Source organism: Jatropha curcas, chromosome 5, assembly GCF_041381405.1.
Source record: "Jatropha curcas cultivar XTBG-Jc1 chromosome 5, XTBG_Jcur_1.0, whole genome shotgun sequence".
Lineage (NCBI taxonomy): Eukaryota > Viridiplantae > Streptophyta > Magnoliopsida > Malpighiales > Euphorbiaceae > Jatropha > Jatropha curcas.
The window spans coordinates 18,590,428-18,610,668 of NC_143155.1; the positions used below are offsets into that span (position 1 = coordinate 18,590,428).

Genomic DNA, 20,241 nt, shown 5'->3' on the forward strand with positions numbered 1-20,241 from the left:
ACCACCACTCTATCACCACCACCACAACTATCACTCTGCGTCGCTACCACCACCATGTCAATCACTCTACTACGACCACTATAACCACCACATAATAAAAATTATATTCTAGTGTTTAATATATAACATAGAATAAAAATTATATTTTATTCTTTTATTTTATTATAAGAATGAGAAGAATAAAATGAAAATACTAAAAAGATCAAAATACCCATAATTTTATATTGTAATTTAATTTATTTTGTTACATTACATTTTTTTCGGCTTACCTTCTTTTAATTTTTTAGTTCAAATAAATTTATAAATCTAAATGATTTTTAATAGTTTAATATAAAGAATAACTTTTAATTCAGATATTTCTTTTGTATTAATAATGATATGGTGATGGTGGTGGAGTGGTGTTTGAGGTTGTGGTGGTGATGGTGGTAGAGTGGTAGTTGTGATGGTGATGATGGTGGTGGAGTGGTGATGGTAGTGTGATTGGTGGTGGTGGCAGTGTGATTGGTGATGGTAGTATTTTAATTACATTACATATTTACAAACAAACATAAAAATGGAATGGTGATTACATTCCACAAATTTTTTCAATTACATTATCAAACAAAGTAATACAATCTTAATTACATTCCATTCCATTACATTTTTCATTACATTAGATTGCATTACATCCAACCAAACATAACCTAAGAGTGAACAATAATTTAATATGATTGAAAATCTAATCTAAGCAAATCAAATCTAATTGGTTTGATTCAGTTTTATATTTAAGAAATTTAGTTGTAATTTAATTTTGATAGAGAATATTGATTAATTTTTTCTCCGCATATCTTTTTTGTTTGCCTAACTGCTTTTTTTTATGCCCAAGATAGGTTTTTCGGTTTGAAAAGACCAAGCTGGTTCGGTTAGAAATGGATTGATTCATATCTTATTCAATTATTGTCTCGATTTTTCTGGAAAAATCGATTAGATTGAACCAAATCAATTTAGTTATGTTCACTCCTACAAATAGTTGAAAATGAGTTATTTGAAAATTTTTGGAACAAATTGATAGTTTCAATTGATGTATATAAAGCAAGCATTTTTTTCTCTAGAAAGTTGACACGTGGCATATCCATTTGACATTTTAATTTGACATGTGGCTTATTCCTCCAATTGGGCTTCCACTTGGCATGATTTGATTTGAATATATTTTCAATTAGTGTTTCTAATTTGATTTGGTTTGGTTATTCAATGTATTGTTTTGGTTTGAATTTATTTTGAATTAGTGTTTTTGTTTGGTTTGGTTTGGTTATTTAATGTATTAATGTCTTTCAGTAATTATTATTAACTATTAGTTTTTAAAAATTGATAAAGTTTAATAGCAAACGTTTCCGTGTATTAATGACTTCAAATTTGTGAAGTTACAAAAACATTTCAACGCTTTATTAGTGTATTAATGTTTTTAACGTTTGATTTGGTTATTTGTGTAGTTCTATTAGTGTTTCCATTTAATTTTTTTTTTAAATGGTGGAGTAATGCAATTTTTTTAAATTTTAAATTGTTTACTCTCAAGAAACACTTTAACTTTATTAAAAATACTATATATATATAAATTGCATCACTATATTCTTATGTATTTTTGACAAAAGTGTAATGGTCTCTCCTGTTAAATATATTATTCGTTTTTTCTTAAAAGTTCATAATTTTTTGCATTTAAACTATTTCCACTAACAGGGTAAGTAGTTTTTATTCAAACTTTTTTATCTCCTTTTTTTAAAGATTATTTAACATGTTTTTGCAGCCGTAAATTATTAAATAGAAGTGAAAAGATATAATTGAAAATTTGAATACAATAGAGATGATTGAAAAATAAAAATGAGGGTATAACTAGTGTGGGATGTGTCTTTCAACAAAAGTGGAGATTTTACGAGTATAGAGATGATATTGCTCGATGAAAATGTTAAATATAATATTTTACATTTTTATTATTTTGCATAACCAATTAAAAATAAAACTATCACTTTAAATATTTATATGTAATCGTTTTTTTACATTTGTTATTGCAGAAAAATTATATGCTATCACTTTAGGACTTAGTTCTTTTTGTCTAATGATATAAAAACCCTTTACATAAACTGTCGGTTTTAATTCAGCTGCAAATTAATCTCCTTTTCGAATATTTGTACTAATAGTTCAGATTTTTTTTTTATTTTTTTAAAAAAAAGCCCAGAACTAAAGTTTATATAACTGAAAAAATTAAATATTGTAACTTTGAACTTTTTAGATGAAAAATTAAGGATAAACAGACAGTTAGTTTTGCAAGAACTTTATATTCGTTACTTTTTAATATTTAAATATTTTTAAATTTTAAACCCACGGGAGATAAATATAAGAATTAATCTTGAATTTAATATTGAAAGCTTTCATTATACAAATTAATTTTTTTAAAAAAACTAATTGAAAATGAAATTTAATTTCGACAAAATCTATAAAAAAATCCATAGTTTTAAAAACCCAGTGCTCGATGGTCTTTAACTAAAATGTATATAGGAGTATTCTATGGTACGTGTTTTTCCCATGCTTTTCATGTTCTTGTTTTTTTCTTACTTTTTATTTTTTATATGTAATTTTGATTTGCTAAAAATATCTCTAGCAAATGTCATATTTCTTTCTTTCCATTACTTATGTTTATGTACATTAACATTCACAAAAAAAATATTGAATTCCCAGAAATGCAATATTTCTTGAATTTTAAAATATGTATTGAATTCCCAGAAATGCATCTTTCTTTCTGTTATTCATAAAGAATTGTAGAGTTTCTTTTTTTTTCTTTTTTCTTTATTATTCCCATTCTATAAATCCTTCTACCTAATTGGGATTAAAAGTTATGTATTGTTTTATAAACATATTTTAAAATATAGAAGATCAGGGTCGGATCAAGCTGAAAGATTTGGGGGTAAGAAAAATAAAAATTTGCAGATTTTAATATTGTGATTTATTAATTGAATTTATTAATTATTGTGATTTTTTTATTAATTTTCAGATTTTAATATTAATATACCACGATTGATTTGATTTAGGATAAATATTCAACTTAATTCTTAAATTTTTCAGTTCAAAATTAATTTTTTTATCAATTTAGAATCGATTTGATAAATTTATCTCTATAATGAAACCAGCACAAATGAAGGCCGCATTTTAGGCGAATTACTTTGTCTGTTTGTAATTTATAACTGGTCGAAGCGCCGACTACTTACACGTTTTATGAATTCATGTAAATTTTTTTCTAAAAAAAATTATTTAAATTAATTTATTGAGGGTTATTTTACATTTAGATGCTTATGCTTAATATTACAGTTATTCATACTCCATGTTAAAATTAAATAATTATAAATTTCATATGATTACGATCGAACGGCATTATTTAGGTTCTTTAATGAAATAACACTAACTTCTAATAATTCGCGTGATTCTTTGCATTTTAGCATTTTTTTTTTGAAAGGGATTTTGCATTTTAGCATTAAATATTGATAAATTCACCGATCTTTATAATTTTTAAAAAATAAATATTTACTCGAATTATATATATAATATTCATGAATAAAAAAACTTAATCACATGGGCTCCATTTTGGTAGAGATGAGAGATTAAACAGTTAATATATAATTTTCTAAAAATTATCTAACTAAGAGTTTTAAATAATTTTAAGTTTATCCAAAACCTAAATTGAAGAATATCATTCAAAAAATTTAAATTGGAAATGATTTGGCTTAAATATGCCAAGTCATTTTATCAACTTTTGACGTTAAAAATAAGAAACATAATTCTCAAAAGCCTATATATATTATGATTTAGTGATGAAATCGAAAATGACTTAAATGTGTCCATTAGGTAATGAAAGCATATATGTCCATTAATTATATATTCACTTCAAAATTTATAAAAGTTTCTTTCAAATTTTTATATTTCATTTGAAATTTTACATCATTGAATTAGTTATATTCAACAAAATTCTATTAAAATTGTTAAGATTTATAAGGAGATTCAAATATGAAATTTTATTTTTGAAGAATTTTCTTTCGATAAAATTCATTGCAAATGAAATAAATGCTAAGTGAAACTGCATAAAAAATTCATAAAACGCCTTTAATGCGAGCACAAGTAAGCATCACAATAGAATATAAAAATTTTAAAAAGTCTCATTATCATATATATTTATTAAAAATAAATTTAAAAAAAATTTAAAAATTTGAAATATTTAATTATATATATGTATTTATATACATATATAAATCTATATAGATAGATATTATAAATACATATATACATATATAATAATAGATAGATATTCTAAATTTAGTTTAGAATATTCCAAACTCAATTATTTATAATAGATAATAATAGGTAGATATGATATAGATTGCCGCCAGAAATGAGAAATCTTAAACGGAAACTGAGGGTTTATTGTTTAAAACGCAACCCAAGTTTCCTTTAACATCCTATAAATCTTCTCCTGATCACAATCTTAAAGATATTCCTTACAGGCGGTTTGTTTTCACTCAATATCATCAAATCGATCCTTCTTGACTCCTCTGTTTCCTGATTGTTTTCTGAGAAATTTGATTGTATTTGAATCCCCCACTTTGTTTTCGCTGAACCTCATCAAATTGATTCTGCTTTTTGACGTCTCCTCCATTGGCTTGTTCTGATTCTGAGATCTGTGCGATTTTCCTCTGGTTCTTGATTGAATTTTCTAAGAAATCTGATAATGTTTGAATCCGGAACCCTATTGTCGCTTAATCTCATCTATTCTTCTTCTTGGCATCTTCTCCATGGGCTTCCTCTGATTCTAAGTTTCCTGAGAGATCGATTTGTGCCTCCTCTGGTTCTTGATTGAATTTTTGAATTCCGATCATGTCTGAATCAAGAACTGGGCAAAGTATCATAGATATGACCAAGGATTCCGCTTTTTGACATCTCTGCCATTGGCTTCTTCTGATTCTGAGATCTGTGCGATTTTCCTCTGGTTCTTGATTGAGTTTTCTGAGAAATCTGATCATGTTTGAATCCGGAACTCTATTTCGCTCAGTCTCATCAAACCGATCCTTCTTCTTGGCACTTTCCCCATAGGCTTCCTCTGATTCTGAGTTTTCTGAGAGATCGATTTGTGCCTCCTCTTGGTCGTGCCTCTTCTGGTTCTTGATTGAATTCTTAATTCCGATCATGTTTGAATCAAGAACTGGGCAAAGTATCATGGATATGACCAAGGTGGCAGCTGAGAAGGCCAGAGACATGGCAGATGAGTTCTTCAAGCTTCAAAACATAGACATGGCTATAAAGCACCTAATGGCAGACTCCTTATACCCTCACTTTTTTTTTTTTTTTTTTCAATCATCTCTATTTGTATTCAAATTTTCAATTATATCGTACTTTTCACTTATATTTGATAACTTAGGCAATAATATTTAAAAAGGGAGAAAAAAAAAATTGAGTAAAAACTACTTACCCTATTAGTGGAAATAGTTTAAATGCAAAAAATTACAAACTTTTAAGAAAAAAACAAATAATATATTTAAAAGGAGGGACCAAGACACTTTTGTCAAAAAATATATAGTGATACAATTTATATATATAGTATTTTTAACAAAGTTAAAGAGTTTATTGAGAGTGAACAATTTAAAATTTAAAAAAAGTGCATTACTACACCATTTAAAACAAAAATTAAACGGAAACACTAATAGAACTACACAAATAACCAAATCAAACTTTAAAAACATTAATACACTAATAAAGCGTTGAAATGTTTTTGTAACTTCACAAATTTGAAGCCATTAATACACGGAAACGTTTGTTATTAAACTTTATCATTTTTTAAAAACTAATAATTAATAATAATTACTGAAAGACATTAATACATTAAATAACCAAATCAAAAACACTAATTAAAAATAAATTCAAACCAAAACAATACATTGAATGATCAAACCAAATCAAATTAGAAACACTAATTGTAAATATATTCAAATCAAATCATGCCAAATGGAAGCCTAATTGGAGGAATACGGTACATGTCAAATTAAAATGCCAAATGGATATACCACGTGTCAACTTTCTAGGAAAAAAAAAGTTTGCTTTATATATGTGTGTGTCTGTAAGAAGGTGAAATGTGGAAATATATGGTGCTTAATTGCTCAATTTATGATTTGAGTAGTAAATGGATTAAGGTTAAAGTATGAATTATTATGATTACGGAAATGTGAATGATTTCTTATAGGTGTGGTTTTTTTAGTATTTTTAATATAGTTTTTATTAGGATTTTTAGTATTTTTAATTACTCTAATTAGTTTTTATTTATGTTTTTGATCAAAGCTTCCTTGAATTATAATTCACTTGATAAAATTCATAGGATTTTGGCACAGAAAAGAGCAAAATAAAGCAAAACACTCAGGCTCTAGCATGCCCTGCCCGTGCACATCAGCATGCCCGTACTGGATTCAAGAAAAATCAAGTGGAGACATATACTCTAGCATGCCCAAGCCGCACTATATGGCACGCCCGCGCCAAAAGAGGACATCAACCCAAAGGCGTGTTTGCCTAAGCACGGCCCGTGCTGCATTTCATCCTGGAGACTCAAAGCCTAGCACTCCCTAGTCGTGCTATATGGAGCTCCCGTGCCACATATTCTTCTCTAGACATGCCCTTGAGCATCGCCCGTGCTGAACCATCCTTAGAACTTAGGCTTCGACATGCTCTGACCGTGCCGCACAGCACGCCCGTGCTGCAAATCAAGTTCTGTTTTGAGTCGAGAACGCCAGCCTGTCCCTATTACTTACATGGGCCCACCTAAGATACTTTCCTGACGTACAAATCAAGTTCTAATCCTATTTAGGCGGATGGAAGAGTCCTAATTGAGAATAAATCCAAAGCCTAAACAGTTTCCTATTTCCAAAAAGATTTCTACTTAATGAGGACTCTATTTCCTAAACGAAGTCGGATTTTCTCCCAAGAAGTCTATATAAAAAGAGAACTCATTCATTGTAAAGACATCTTCAGTTTTGATAACTTTTGTTCTATTGTTCTTCTCTTTCTCCAAGACATCAAGTGTTTAAGATTTGTGCCAAGATTCAAGGAAGCAGTCCAGAATTAATTGTTAACTAGTTTTTATCTCTAAACTCTTAATCTTGTTTCATTCTTTCATTATTCTAATTTATTATAGAATTTTTATGAAGTATTATTGAGTTTTATTTAATTACTATATCGTATTAAACTCTAATACTAGGGATTTGATGTAGCTTAATTTCTTTTCCAATTTATAATATTAGATTTGTTTTTCTTCGTTCAAAGTATAATTTATTATTAAGCTTAATGCTTCCGGGCAGAGTTTCTCCCCTAGATTGATTTATTTCATTAATCACTATCGGGAGAAGGGTTTTTGATATGAAAAATGTAATAAGTTACATGAAAATAATAACTTGATGCGGAAGCTATATGGTTTGACTCATGAGGGTTTTCATAAGTTAATGACCTTAGGTTATGAATTCACAAAACAAACCATAAGACTTAATGATTTAATTCATGTTTGATTGCGTTATTGGAAGATAGGTAATTAGACCGGGTTAAAATAGCTAACAATACATCGAGAGAGCTTGTTAGTGATTTTAGGGTTGTTTCCCCTATTTGAAAAATTAAAATTGATTAATGAACTAATAAAATAAACTGGATAGAATTAAGTGAAGTCACAATCCCTAGTAGCTTTTAAATCCTTGATTTTTTTTCGTCAAATATTGTTGCTTGATTTCTTTTTGTTCTCTTTTATCTGTTTAATTTAATTTCTTAAAATAATTCCCCTTATTGCCGTTTAAATAATAATAGGTTAACATAATTTTGGTACTTGGTATACAATCTCTGTGGAAACCATACTCTACTCATTCTATATTACTTGTTGCAATTTTCATATACTTGCGAAAAATCACTGTTAAGTTTTTTGGCACCGTTGCCGGGGATTGGCGTTACCAATATCAATACTAATTACCTAATTATTAATTTAGACATTCATTTTTATTTTTAATTAATTTTTTAAAAAGTTTATGCAAAGAAGATCAGGTAGGACTGAACCCTTGATCTTTGATCCAGAAATCGAAAAGACTTATTGTTGGAACAACGCGGCTAGAAGAAAACATGAGAACAAACCAGAACAACAAGCAAACATGGGCGATGAAGTTCACCCTCAGAACGAACCTGAACCTTATGTTTGCACCTTGCGAGATTACACGACACCTTCTCTCAATGGAACAACCTCAAGTATCACTAGACCTAAGGTGGAAGCTAACAATTTTGAAATTAAACCTGCGATTATCCAAATGCTTTCCACCTCAATTCAATATGGAGGTTTACCTAGTGAAGATCCTAATGCCCATATCATTAATTTCTTAGAAATTTGCGATACTTTCAAACAAAATGGAGTTTCTGAGGATGCCATAAAATTAAGACTCTTTCCTTTCACTCTTAGGGACAAAACACAATCCTGGTTACAATCATGCCTTGCTGGAAGTTTTACAACATGGGAGGAATTAGCCCAAAAATTTTTAGCAAAATTCTTTCCATCTTCCGAGTCCACAAAACTGTGCAATGAGATAATGACGTTTGTCCACCATGGTCAAGAGAGTTTGTACGAAGCTTAAGAGAGATTTAAAGACTTATTGAGAAAGTGCCCACATCACAGCTTGCCTAAGTGGTTGAAGGTACAAACTTTTTATAATGCATTATCTTCTAACATTAAGATTACTCTAGATGCAGCTGCAGGTGGATCTTTTGAAAGAAAAGAAATTGACGAGGCATATGACTTGATGGAGGAGATGGCAAGCAATAGCCATTATCAAAGCAACTCCGAAAGGAAGAAGACTGCAGGAGTTTATGAGATTGATGCCATCACCGCACTCAATGCCAAGGTAGACAATATGGTAAGGAAGTTGGACTTATTGACTGCTAACTCGGTTAATTCTATTATGCAAGCTTGTGACAGGTGTAATAGACAACATGGGATTGGAGAATGCATGTTAGATTCTTTAAATCCACAAACTTTGGAGCAAGTGAACTATGTGATGAATCAAGGAAGGAAGAATTACCCGTACTCTAACTCTTATGATAACAGGTTGAGGAATCACCCTAATCTTTCGTATGGGAATCCAAACAACGTCTTGTACACACCACAGGTTTTCTACCTCAAGAGAAAAAGTCTCATGATGATCTCCTTACTGCCCTCTCGATATCGCACATGGACTTCATGAACGAAACCCAAGAAAACAATAAAATCCAACAAGTTGTGATAAGGAACTTAGAGATTCAACTAGGGCAGTTTGCAAACATGATGGCCTCCCAACCCTAAGGTACGTTGCCTAGTAACACTAAAAAAATTCCTAAAGAACAGGTACAAGCTATCACCTTAAGAGTGGCAAAAAAATTGGAGGATCCACCCAGGATGGAGAAAGAAAAGGAAGAGCAAAAAAAAAATCCCCATCATTGACCTAGAAGAGAAAGAGGAAGTGACACCCTATGTTCCACCTGTTCCTTTCCCATAAAGGTTAAAGAAAGCACAAGATGACAAGAGTTTCCTCAAATTTCTTGATGTCTTCAAAAAGCTTCAAATCAACATACCTTTTGCTGAAACCCTTACTCAAATGCCCAGCTATGCAAAATTCCTAAAAGAGATCCTGAGCAAGAAAAGGAAGATTGATGATCAAGGGATGGTAATGTTGACAGAGGAGTGTAGTGCAATCTATCCCTTGTAATATTGGAAATCTTGATTTTGAAAAAGCATTAGCAGATTTAGGTGCTAGCATTAATCTTTTGTCTTATGAAGTTTTTAAGATGCTAGGGATTAGAGAGCTAAAACCAACAATGATGTCTCTGCAGTTGGCAGATCGATCAATCAAATATCCAAGAGGAATTGTAGAAGATGTGCTCGTCAAGGTAGGTAAATTTATCTTTCCAGTTGACTTTGCTATTCTTGACCTTGATGAAGATAGAGAAGGATCCTTAATCCTTGGAAGGCCCTTTCTTGCAACTGCAAGAGCATTGATTGATGTATATTAAGGTAAATTAACCTTGAGGGTAGGTCAAGAGGAGGTTGTTTTTGATGTTCTTAAATCTTGTAAACTTCCCATGGATTAGAATGATTGTTTTACGATTGATGTTGTTGATGAATGTGTTAAGGACACTTTGTATATTAAAGATAAAAATGACATTAATAATCCAAGCATCATAGATGAAAAGAAAGTGAATCACCAAAATAAGAACTGAAACAACTTCCATCTCATTTAAAACATGCATTCTTAGGTGAGAATAATTCTTTTCCTGTTATTATTTCTTTTCATTTAACACTTGATCAAGAGGAGAGGTTATTGCAGGTCCTATGAAAACATAAAAAAAGCCCTAGGATGGTCAATTTCAGATTTGCAGGGAATAAGTCCAAGTGTGTGAATGCACAAGATCTTGATGGAAGAAGATTACAAACCTTCAATTGAGCATTAAAGAAGATTGAACCCAAACATAAAAGAGGTAGTCAAAGCTGAGATCATAAAACTTTTGGATGCTGACATTATCTATCCAATTTTCGATAGTAGTTGGGTAAGTCCTGTTCAAGTTGTCCCAAAGAAAGGAGGTATGACAGTTATTTCTAACAAAAATAATGAGTTAATTCCAACTAGAACTGTCATAGGTTGGCGTGTGTTTATTGATTATAGGAAATTGAACAAAGCAACACGCAAAGATCACTTCCCTTTAGCTTTTATTTATCAAATGATTGAAAGACTTACATGTTATCCCTATTATTGCTTTTTAGATGGTTATTCAGGGTATTTTCAAATACTTATTGCTCCCGAGGAGCAAGAGAAAACCACTTTCACTTGCCTTTATGATACTTTCGCTTATAGGAGAATGCCTTTTGGGTTGTGCAATGCTCCGACAACCTTTCAAAGATGCATGATGTCTATATTTTCTGACATGGTTGAGAAGTTCATTGAAATATTTATGGATGATTTTTTTATTTTTGGTTCTTCTTTTGATTCTTGTCTTTATAACCTCTCTTTAGTAATGCAGCGATGTGAGGACACTAACCTTGTTTTGAATTGGGAAAAATATCATTTTATGGTTAGTGAAGGTATTGTTTTAGGGCATAAAATCTCACAAAAAGGGATTGAAGTAGATAAAGCCAAGATTGAGGTAATTGAAAATCTACCTCCTCCAAATTCAGTAAAAGGAGTAAGAAGCTTTCTTGGCCATGCAAGATTTTATAGGAGATTTATCAAGGATTTCTCCAAAATAACAAAACCTCTTTGTAATTTATTAGTTAAAGATGTTCCTTTTGATTTTGACAAAAAGTGTTTGAATGCTTTTAACAGGTTGAAGAAAGAGTTGACTTCAGCACCTATCATTGCTACACCAGATTGGAGTCTTCCCTTTGAACTTATGTGTGATGCTAGTGATCATGCTATTGGAGCTGTTCTTAGGTAAAGAAAGGAAAAGAAATTGCATGTCATTTATCATGCTAGTCGCACATTGAATGATGCACAATTGAATTATGCCACCACTGAAAAAGAACTTCTAGCTATTGTTTTTGCTTTTGATAAATTTAGGGCTTATCTGATTGGAGCTAAAACAATAGTGTACACTGATCATTCTGCTATTTAAGTATTTATTAGAAAAGAAAGATGCAAAGCCTAGATTAATTCGTTGGGTTCTTCTTTTACAGGAATTTGATTTAGAGATTCGTGATAAAAAAGGAACTGAGAACCTTGTAGCGGATCATTTATCCAGGCTTGAGTTAGGGGAAGAAGAGCAAGCAGAATTGCAAATTAATGAAGAATTCCCCCATGAACATCTTCTTCTTCTAGCTAAAGCACAAGCCTCATGATATGCTGATATAGTTAACTACCTTGCTTGCAAGATTACTCCTTCCAATCTTTCTTGTCAACAAAAGAAAAATTTTTTTCATGATCTTAAATATTGGGAGGAGCCTTTTTTGTTCAAGTATTGTATTGAACATCTTTTTCGACGATGTATATCGAAAGAGGAAATGAAAAGTGTCCTTCGATTCTGTCATTCAATGGAATGTGGAGGACACTTTGGAGCAAGCAAGACGGCAGCACGTATTTTAGAAAGCGGTTTGTATTGGTCCAACTTATTTAAGGATGCTTTTAACTTTGTTTGCCTTTGTAATCGTTGTAAAAGGTTAGGTAATATCTCCAAGCGACGTGAGATGCCATTGAACAATATCCTTGAAGTGGAGATCTTTGATGTTTGGGGCTTGGATTTCATGGGGCCATTCCCATCCTCTTATTCCAACCAATACATGCTAGCAGCAGTGGATTATGTCTCAAAATGGGCGGAAGCTGTTGCCTTTCCCAATAATGATGCCAAGAGTGTAATGAACTTCATCAAGAAACATATTTTCACATGTCATGGTTCCAAGAGCGATAATCATAAACAGAGGTAAGCACTTTTACAACAAGTACTTGGATTCCCTTCTTTCAAAATATGGTGTTACTCATCGTGTAGGTACCCCATATCACCCCTTAAACAAGTGGACAAGTGGAAGTCATTAATAGGGAAATCAAGAAGATACTGGAGACCACAGTTGGCCAATCAAGGAAGGACTAGTCCAAGATGCTCAATGACGCTCTTTGGGTGAATAAAACTGCATTTAAAACACTAATTGTATGTCTCCATATCGAATTGTCTACGGCAAGGCTTGTCACCTCCCTGTTGAGTTAGAGCACAAGGCATATTAGGCAATCCAGTTTCTTAACGTTAATGCTAAGGAGGTTGGTCAAAAGAAGTTGCTTCAATTGAATATGATAGATGAAATGAGACTCCATGCTTATGAGAATGCCAAAATCTATAAAGACCGCACCAAACAATGGCATGATAAACATATTATCCTAAGGAATCTAAAGGTAGGCCAACAGGTATTACTCTATAACTCTGGACTTCGTCTTTTTCCAAGTAAATTGCGCTCTAGGTGGTCTGGACCATTCACGATCAAAGAAATTTTTCCACATGGGGTAGTTGAAATAGTGGATGGTGATCGGAGTTTCAAAGTCAATGCTCAACGTTTGAAAGTTTACCAAAATAGAGACTCTGATCCAGTCAAAACCACTATAAGTCTTGCCTAGCCTAAATTGGGTTTAGTGCGCCGAGCTTAACGCCGTTAAACAAAAGCGCTTGTGGGAGACAACACATATTCTTTTCCTTAACCTTCCTATTTTTAGTTTATTTTTGTTATAATTATTCCCAAATTTTTCACCATGTTTGTTCTTCTATTTTCAGTCAAGTTCTTTCAGGTACAAGTTGAGGTACAGGCTCTAGCACGCCCTTGCCATGCTCATCAATACTCCCGTGCATCAAAAAAAGGGAAATTGCTTCGAGGGTCAAACTCTAGCATGCCCTAAACGTGCTCTGAAGCACTCCCCTGTTTTAAAAGCAAAGATTAGTCTTGCAATTTAAAGGCTAGCACGCCCCAGCCGTGCTCCACAGCACGCCCGTGCTCGGTAAGATGAAATTTTGCTTTTGCAGGTTAGAGGCTCGCACGCCCTTGCCATGCCAATCCGCACGCCCGTGCCAGGTAAGACAAATTTTCCTCTTGCAAGTCAGAGGCTAGCATGCCTAGTTGTGCTAGTCAGCACGCCTGTGCCCGCCACTGCCTCAAAGACTCAGCAGCGAGCATGCCCTGACCGTGTTGAGTGGCACGCCCGTGCCATGTTCCAAATCTGCGTATCTAAAACATGCCTTTCGGTTACCGCACACCTCCCTCTATTTAAAGCACACGCCCTAACCACAATTGCATCTCCTCTCTTTTCTTCTTAGCATGCCCTAGCCGCCCCTCTCCTTCTTCATCTTTTTCTCTCTTTTTCTCTCAAACTTAAAGTTTAGCAAACCAATTTTCTTCTTTTCTTTTCTCCTTCCTTCACCATGCCTCCACGGTATAAACGCAGCAGACCTGCATCTTCAGTGGCTGTAAGAAATCGACCAATCGTCCGTTCTTCAAATGTTCCTCCTCCACCCGTTCCTCCTCCTACAGCTCTAGTCCCTCCTCGGTTTTGAGATTGGCTCACCAGAACAACAGGAAAGGTACAACAAACTTTCTCTTCACCCTATTTTTCCAAATCATTTTATTGATGAATTTGCGTTAGCACAAGTAGAGTTGTTGTTTTAGAACCCCTTAAGTGTATTGGGTGAGAACATTTTATTGCAATGAAAAACCTTGTTTATGCGCCTATGACTTTAGAGTTTTTGAGTTCATATTCTTCTTTTATTCGACTGTTGCCTGTTGAGTTTCCTAGCAAAATTAAATTCAAGCTTTTTGGGAGAAATTTTGAACTTTCAGTTAACGAGGTTAGTCACATCTTTGGTGTCCCAACTAAAAATGCCCTTAACCAAATACCTAAGGATTTTAGACATCGAACCACGTGGACAATACTAACTGGAGAAGATAACTATAATCTTAGGTTTTCAAAAGCGTCAAAATTAAGAAACCCAACTTTGAGGTACATTCATAAATTCTTAGCCAACACTATTTTTGGACGAAGCGAGAGTGATGGAGTGCTGAGTCTCAATGAATTATATTTTATATGGGCGATCGATCAGGGGATTTTTCTCAATGTTGGTTATTGGTTATGTTTACGATGGGCTAGAGTTGCATGGGCAGATAAATGAGCTATTATGATGGGGTGTTTTGTGACCCAAATTGCCTCTTATTTGAGAGTTTGGAACCCTGCTCGGCCAGTTTATGATAGTGTGGGAGGAGGAAAGGGCACTAGCCTAGACTTAGATGTCATGATGCATATGAAGTTGGTACAAAAGATAGGGGATTCATTACGTATTGTGGGAACCCGAGAAGAGAGTTCTGATGAAGAGGAGGTTGAGGATGCTGGTGACACTAATATGGAAGAGGGTAATCCGAATCTTTTCCTTGGTTTTAGTATTTCTTCTAGTGTAGGTACGTCTAGAGCTGGTCCTTCTTTTCAGGAAGCATCAAACTTGTCCAACGATGAAGTTCTTGCACGTATAATGTCTGAATGGACATGTTTGATATTCGCCTTAATAGAATGGAGTCCATGATTACTTACTATTTCCAGTCAATAGAGATTATGCATGGGAGCCTCGAATCTCATATAGACACCATGTAGGGCCAATATCAGGGAATTGCTAGTCAACTCCATACAGTGATTCAATTGCTGCAGCCACATCCACCTCCACCACCTGAAGATTGATTATTTTTTTTGTTCTTTTTCTCTTGCTTTCTATTTTGATTTTTGTTTATCTTTATGTGTATTAAGTATTTTGGATATTATATTTTCTTGTTTTTAGTGTTTTCTATTTTATAACTTTGATAATTTCTAGCACCCGGCTCTTATTGTATTTTTCCTTCAATCTTACTGTAGTTTTCAATACAATGATGGTAATGGTTCCGACACTTTCTTATTCTTTTATTACATTATTGATAATAAAATAATTTTGGGGAATTTCTTTAAAGCTCATTGGGGACAATGTGCCAGATTAAGTTGGAGGAAGGGAAATTTTAGTTAAAATTTTTATTTTTCTCTTGTTTCATCAGTTTAATATGGTTAGAATAATTGTGAGCAAGTTTAAAAATTATCATAATTCATTGACTTGCGATGAATTTAGTTGTTCTTCGTAGTTAATTATTTCTAGCTTAAATTTTAATTTTTGACTTAACATGATTCTTTAGTTTAACTATTTGTTCTAAGATTATAAACACTAATTTTTTGTGAATTCTATGATATATAGATGTGTTTTTTTATCAAAATTTATTTAACCTTGGCATTCCTAGAACAAATTAGAATTTTCTTCAAGACAAAAATTTTAAATGGTTACATTTAGAAAGAGATGATATAGGCATTCTTTGTTAAACTTCATATTTAGCCTATGCCACCTAAGTTAAAGTATGACCTTTTGCAACCAATTTGAAGCATATATCCAAAATTTATTGTTCACCTTATTAAACCTAGCCATGAAATCAACTTAATTTCCTACCCTAAGTGGAATAATGTGTAATTAAAAGATCTGATTTTTATTAAAACATAGCAACAAAAGCGAGAAAATTTCATTAATACTAGCAAGTGAAATTAGTAGAAAAAACTCAAAAAGAAACACCTCATAAAAGAAGCAATCAATCAAGAATTCATATTTTGAGAATTAAAGCAAGGAAGAAATTATCAAAAGTGTAATAAAGAGACCTTGCCCAAAGTATCTCTAATTTTGAGCTAGTGAAGCATTTCAAGTTAATCTTCCTTTACAAATAAAAATTTGTTTTTAATATAAATGAAAATCTTGATATTATTAATTCTTTGTGGTTTTGTCTACCATGATATGTTTTTCTTTGTTTAGCTAAGATTATTTTCCTAAAACCCCATTACAACCTAAAATAAAGACCTTTTGATCTTTTAAATTGTATGCATTTCAATTGTCGAGAAGAAATGACTAATTTTACCTATGGGAATGTTGAACTTATATTGTTAAACATCTTATTTAAAGGTTAAATACTTTTTGTGGAAATTCATATTCTATTTGCCATAGGTTGAATAATTATTGGTGTTAAAAATCTTATTAACTTACGTTTAAATTAAGAAATGTGTTTTATTGAAAATTGAATTTTTGCTAGAATATAATTAGCATAGGAAACACTTGATTTATTCTCAATTTTATTATTGAATTGGCAGCAACAGGAAATAACAATAAAAAAATTCTGAATACAAGAAATTTGATAAGGGATTTTGGCATTGATTCTCTATTCTTCCTTTTATAGGTATATCTATTGAGAACAGTTGCTACTGTTACTGTTCATTGAACTAAAATTGATGCATGTGCTATTATTTTGGTATTTTATATCTTTTGCTATGATTTTAATCTTCCATATCTTTGATTACTTAAGAGTTATTGTAAAGATATGGAGGAACTTAAATTGTATAAAAGTTTGATGGACAAACTTCTTGAAATCATGGAAGTTTAGCTAACAAACTTTAGTTTAAAATTATGTATAAGTATTGTCTATGCTCTAATGAATGAAAAGAACTTTCCTTTTTCTGCTCATATTACTCAGTTCTTGTCTAGAAAATTATGCTTTTTTCTCTAACTCATATCAAAAAGTGTATCAAAGCATTTTGATCTTGAAGGGCTATATGAGTGTATGAGAGAAAATAAGTGAGAAAACCACCAAATAAACCCATTTATTCTATTTGTAGCTGCATTTTTATGGCTTCCAGCTGCACTTTTCTGTCACCCCCTCACTCCAGTGATGAAAATTATCATTTTTGGGCAGTAAAGATGAAGACCTACCTCCAAGGTCTTGGATTATGGCAATATATAGAAGTTGAAATAACAGTTCCTCCTTTGAGGCAAAATCCAATACTTCAACAGATTAAAACACGAAGAAAAAATTGTCAAAGCTTCAAAATTCATATCCTATATTCATGCAGCAATCATATCTTCACTAAGATCATGGAATGTAAATTAACACATGAAGATCATGGAATGTAAATTATCACATGAAGCTTGGGAGAAGTTAAAGACAAATATCAAGGGTCTAAAAAAACAAGACAGATGCAAGTCTATAAAGGAAGGAATTTGAACTATTGAAGATGAAAGATTCAGCGAAGATATATGACTATATTGATAGAGTTATGAAGGTGATAAATCAGATTAGGTTGTTGAGAGAAGAGGTAGAAGAAAAGAGAATTGTAGAGAAGCAAAAATTTCCTCTCTTAAAGACACTTGTGACATATCTAAAATCAAGTTAACTGAGCTAACAAATGCTTTGAACCAGCAGTAGTTCTTGATATATATATATTTTTTTTTTCAATATGCACAAGGTGAAAATTTGTCCTTCCTCCAATTTTTTTTTTTTTTTTTTGAAATTCTTCTTAATTTTTGCTTTGTCAGTTTACTGACCTCTTGAACCTCCTTGCATTTTTATTCTCTGAGTTGCTACAAGAGCCTTCTCTATAATGGTTTCTTCTTCCTTACAGGCTTTTTTTTATTCTATAGCTTATAGAGCATTTGAAAGCTCAAGAAATCTTGGCTTCAAACTTTTTAGGGAGAGCCACCATAACTTTCTCCACAATTCTCCTCTCTAACTCTTCTCCTTACAACCAAATTTGGTTTACAATTTTCATAACTCTATCAACATAATCTTTTACCTTTTCATTGTCTTTCATCTTTAACATTTTAAATTCTTTTCTCAAAGTATATACCCATTTGTGTCTAGTTTTATTAGATCCATGATTCTAAATCTTCAAATTCTCCCAAGCTTTATGTGTTGTCTCACATGCCATGATCTTGGTGAAGACAAGATTTGCAATAGCTACATGGATATAGGATAAGGCTTTTAGAGCCTTAGCAACCTCTTCTTCATGTTGTATAATCTATTGAAGGTTGGATTTTATCTAAGAGGTAGTGGTACTCTATGTTCCTTCACATACTGTCACAATCCAATTCCCTTGAGATAAGCTCTCATCCTCATAGCGCAAACATGATAGTTTTCCCATTAAAATGAGGTGGTGAAGGAGGAGTGCTGCTAGAAGCCATTTAAAGGAAAACAATAAACCAAAAACTTCACGATCTCTGGTTTATTTGGTGACTTTCTCTAAGGTTTTCACTCAAATACACACACATACTGCTAAGATCAAGGTTGCTTTGATACCCTTTATTGGTTTGAAGAGCAGAAACTTAAGAAAGATAAAGAGAAATTTAGCAGATAATTATATGAGAGTGGAGGAGAAAGATTAATTTTATTATAGTATATAGAAAATACTTATACAACAATTAGTCTAAAGTTTGTTCGCCAAACCTCCATAAATTAAGGAAGTTTGTCTTCAAAACTAAAGTTTAAAGTAAACTACACCATACATTCTTCTCTACTTCTACTTAACTTCAACTATTACAAGATATGGAGATTTACAAGATAACAGTGCAACAAAACATAATTAACTTTGGCAAAATTATCTCCAGTAAAATACACCAAAAATCTATAGCAACATTTGCATCAAAGGGAGAGACTAGACTGAGTGAATAATGGTGATTGATACAAATTAGATAGGAGAGAGAGATTAGATTTTGGTAAAAGATGAGAGAAGAGAGTGATACGGCAACAATTCAAGAACAATGCAAGAATCACCTCTGAATCAATAAATGTTTCCAAACCTAAATTCAATCAATCTAATAAAGCCCATCCCCTAAAACAGCAAGGAATTGACGACAAAAAGTTTGAATAAGACATGAGAATTGAATTAACGCCACAAGTTAACTTACTTGATAAGTTGAATCAATCTTTAAGGCAAAACGAACGTGAATCTGAATTCTCCTTAAAAGAAAAGGCAAACAACCATAATATTCATAAACTTAAATCTAATCTCGTATTTTCACCTGAGGATACTATTTATATGCCTCTCTTGCACCAAACCCTAATGATGAGTTACAAAATGAGTTGCCCTAAGGCCTAAGTATATGGGCTACCACTTTTAGGCCCATACATAAGTAATAAAATAATTTAAAAATCCAAATTGAACTACTTGGTCCAAGACCAATTACAATTAACATTAAAGAAAGTCCAATTGCGGTCCAAAACACATTAAAAGGGGTCCACATGATTAATTAAAGATAAATAAGCCCAAGCCAATTGAATGAGGCTTGTGCTTGTGAATTCGGCCTAAGTATGCTCCAATGTGCATAAGTATCTTGGCATCTCCTTAAGATCTTCTCCAGGCTTGATCAATATATCTTCTTGAATTATTGTGAGATCAAAGCTCGTATAAAGATTTGCAATTGAGCTTTGAACTTATTGGAACGTGCTCAATATATCTTCTTGAATTATTGTGAGATCAAAGCTCGTATAAAGATTTGCAATTGAGCTTTGAACTTATTGGAACGTGCTCTAGTGATTGATCCCATTGGAATCTTCAAGCCTCCATCTCCATGGCTGCCTTGGTGAGTTGCATAAGAGAGTGAGAGAACAAAAAAATTAAAATGAGAGAAAGAGTTGACACAAATTGTAAGTGGCGTGTATGATAAAATTGAGTTTTAAATATGTTCTGAAATTCGCACTCTTTGAACAATCTTAATAATGGATTAGTTGCACCTTTTACCATTATAATTATTGTGCTAAATAGCCCAAAAGTTCAAATATAATTATTATTGACCTATGCATAAATTTGACTCTAAATTTTGGCTGCTTTTCCGTATGATCCC

The 20,241-nt window shown here is 32.3% G+C and overlaps 1 non-coding gene across 1 annotated transcript; it reads right to left on the reverse strand.

Annotated features, from left to right (window-relative positions):
* Window positions 1-8,597: 8,597 nt before the first annotated feature.
* Window positions 8,598-8,704, reverse strand: LOC149496323 (small nucleolar RNA R71). The gene has a single exon (XR_016321059.1). It is a non-coding gene; the product is annotated as a small nucleolar RNA R71 (small nucleolar RNA).
* Window positions 8,705-20,241: the final 11,537 nt, after the last annotated feature.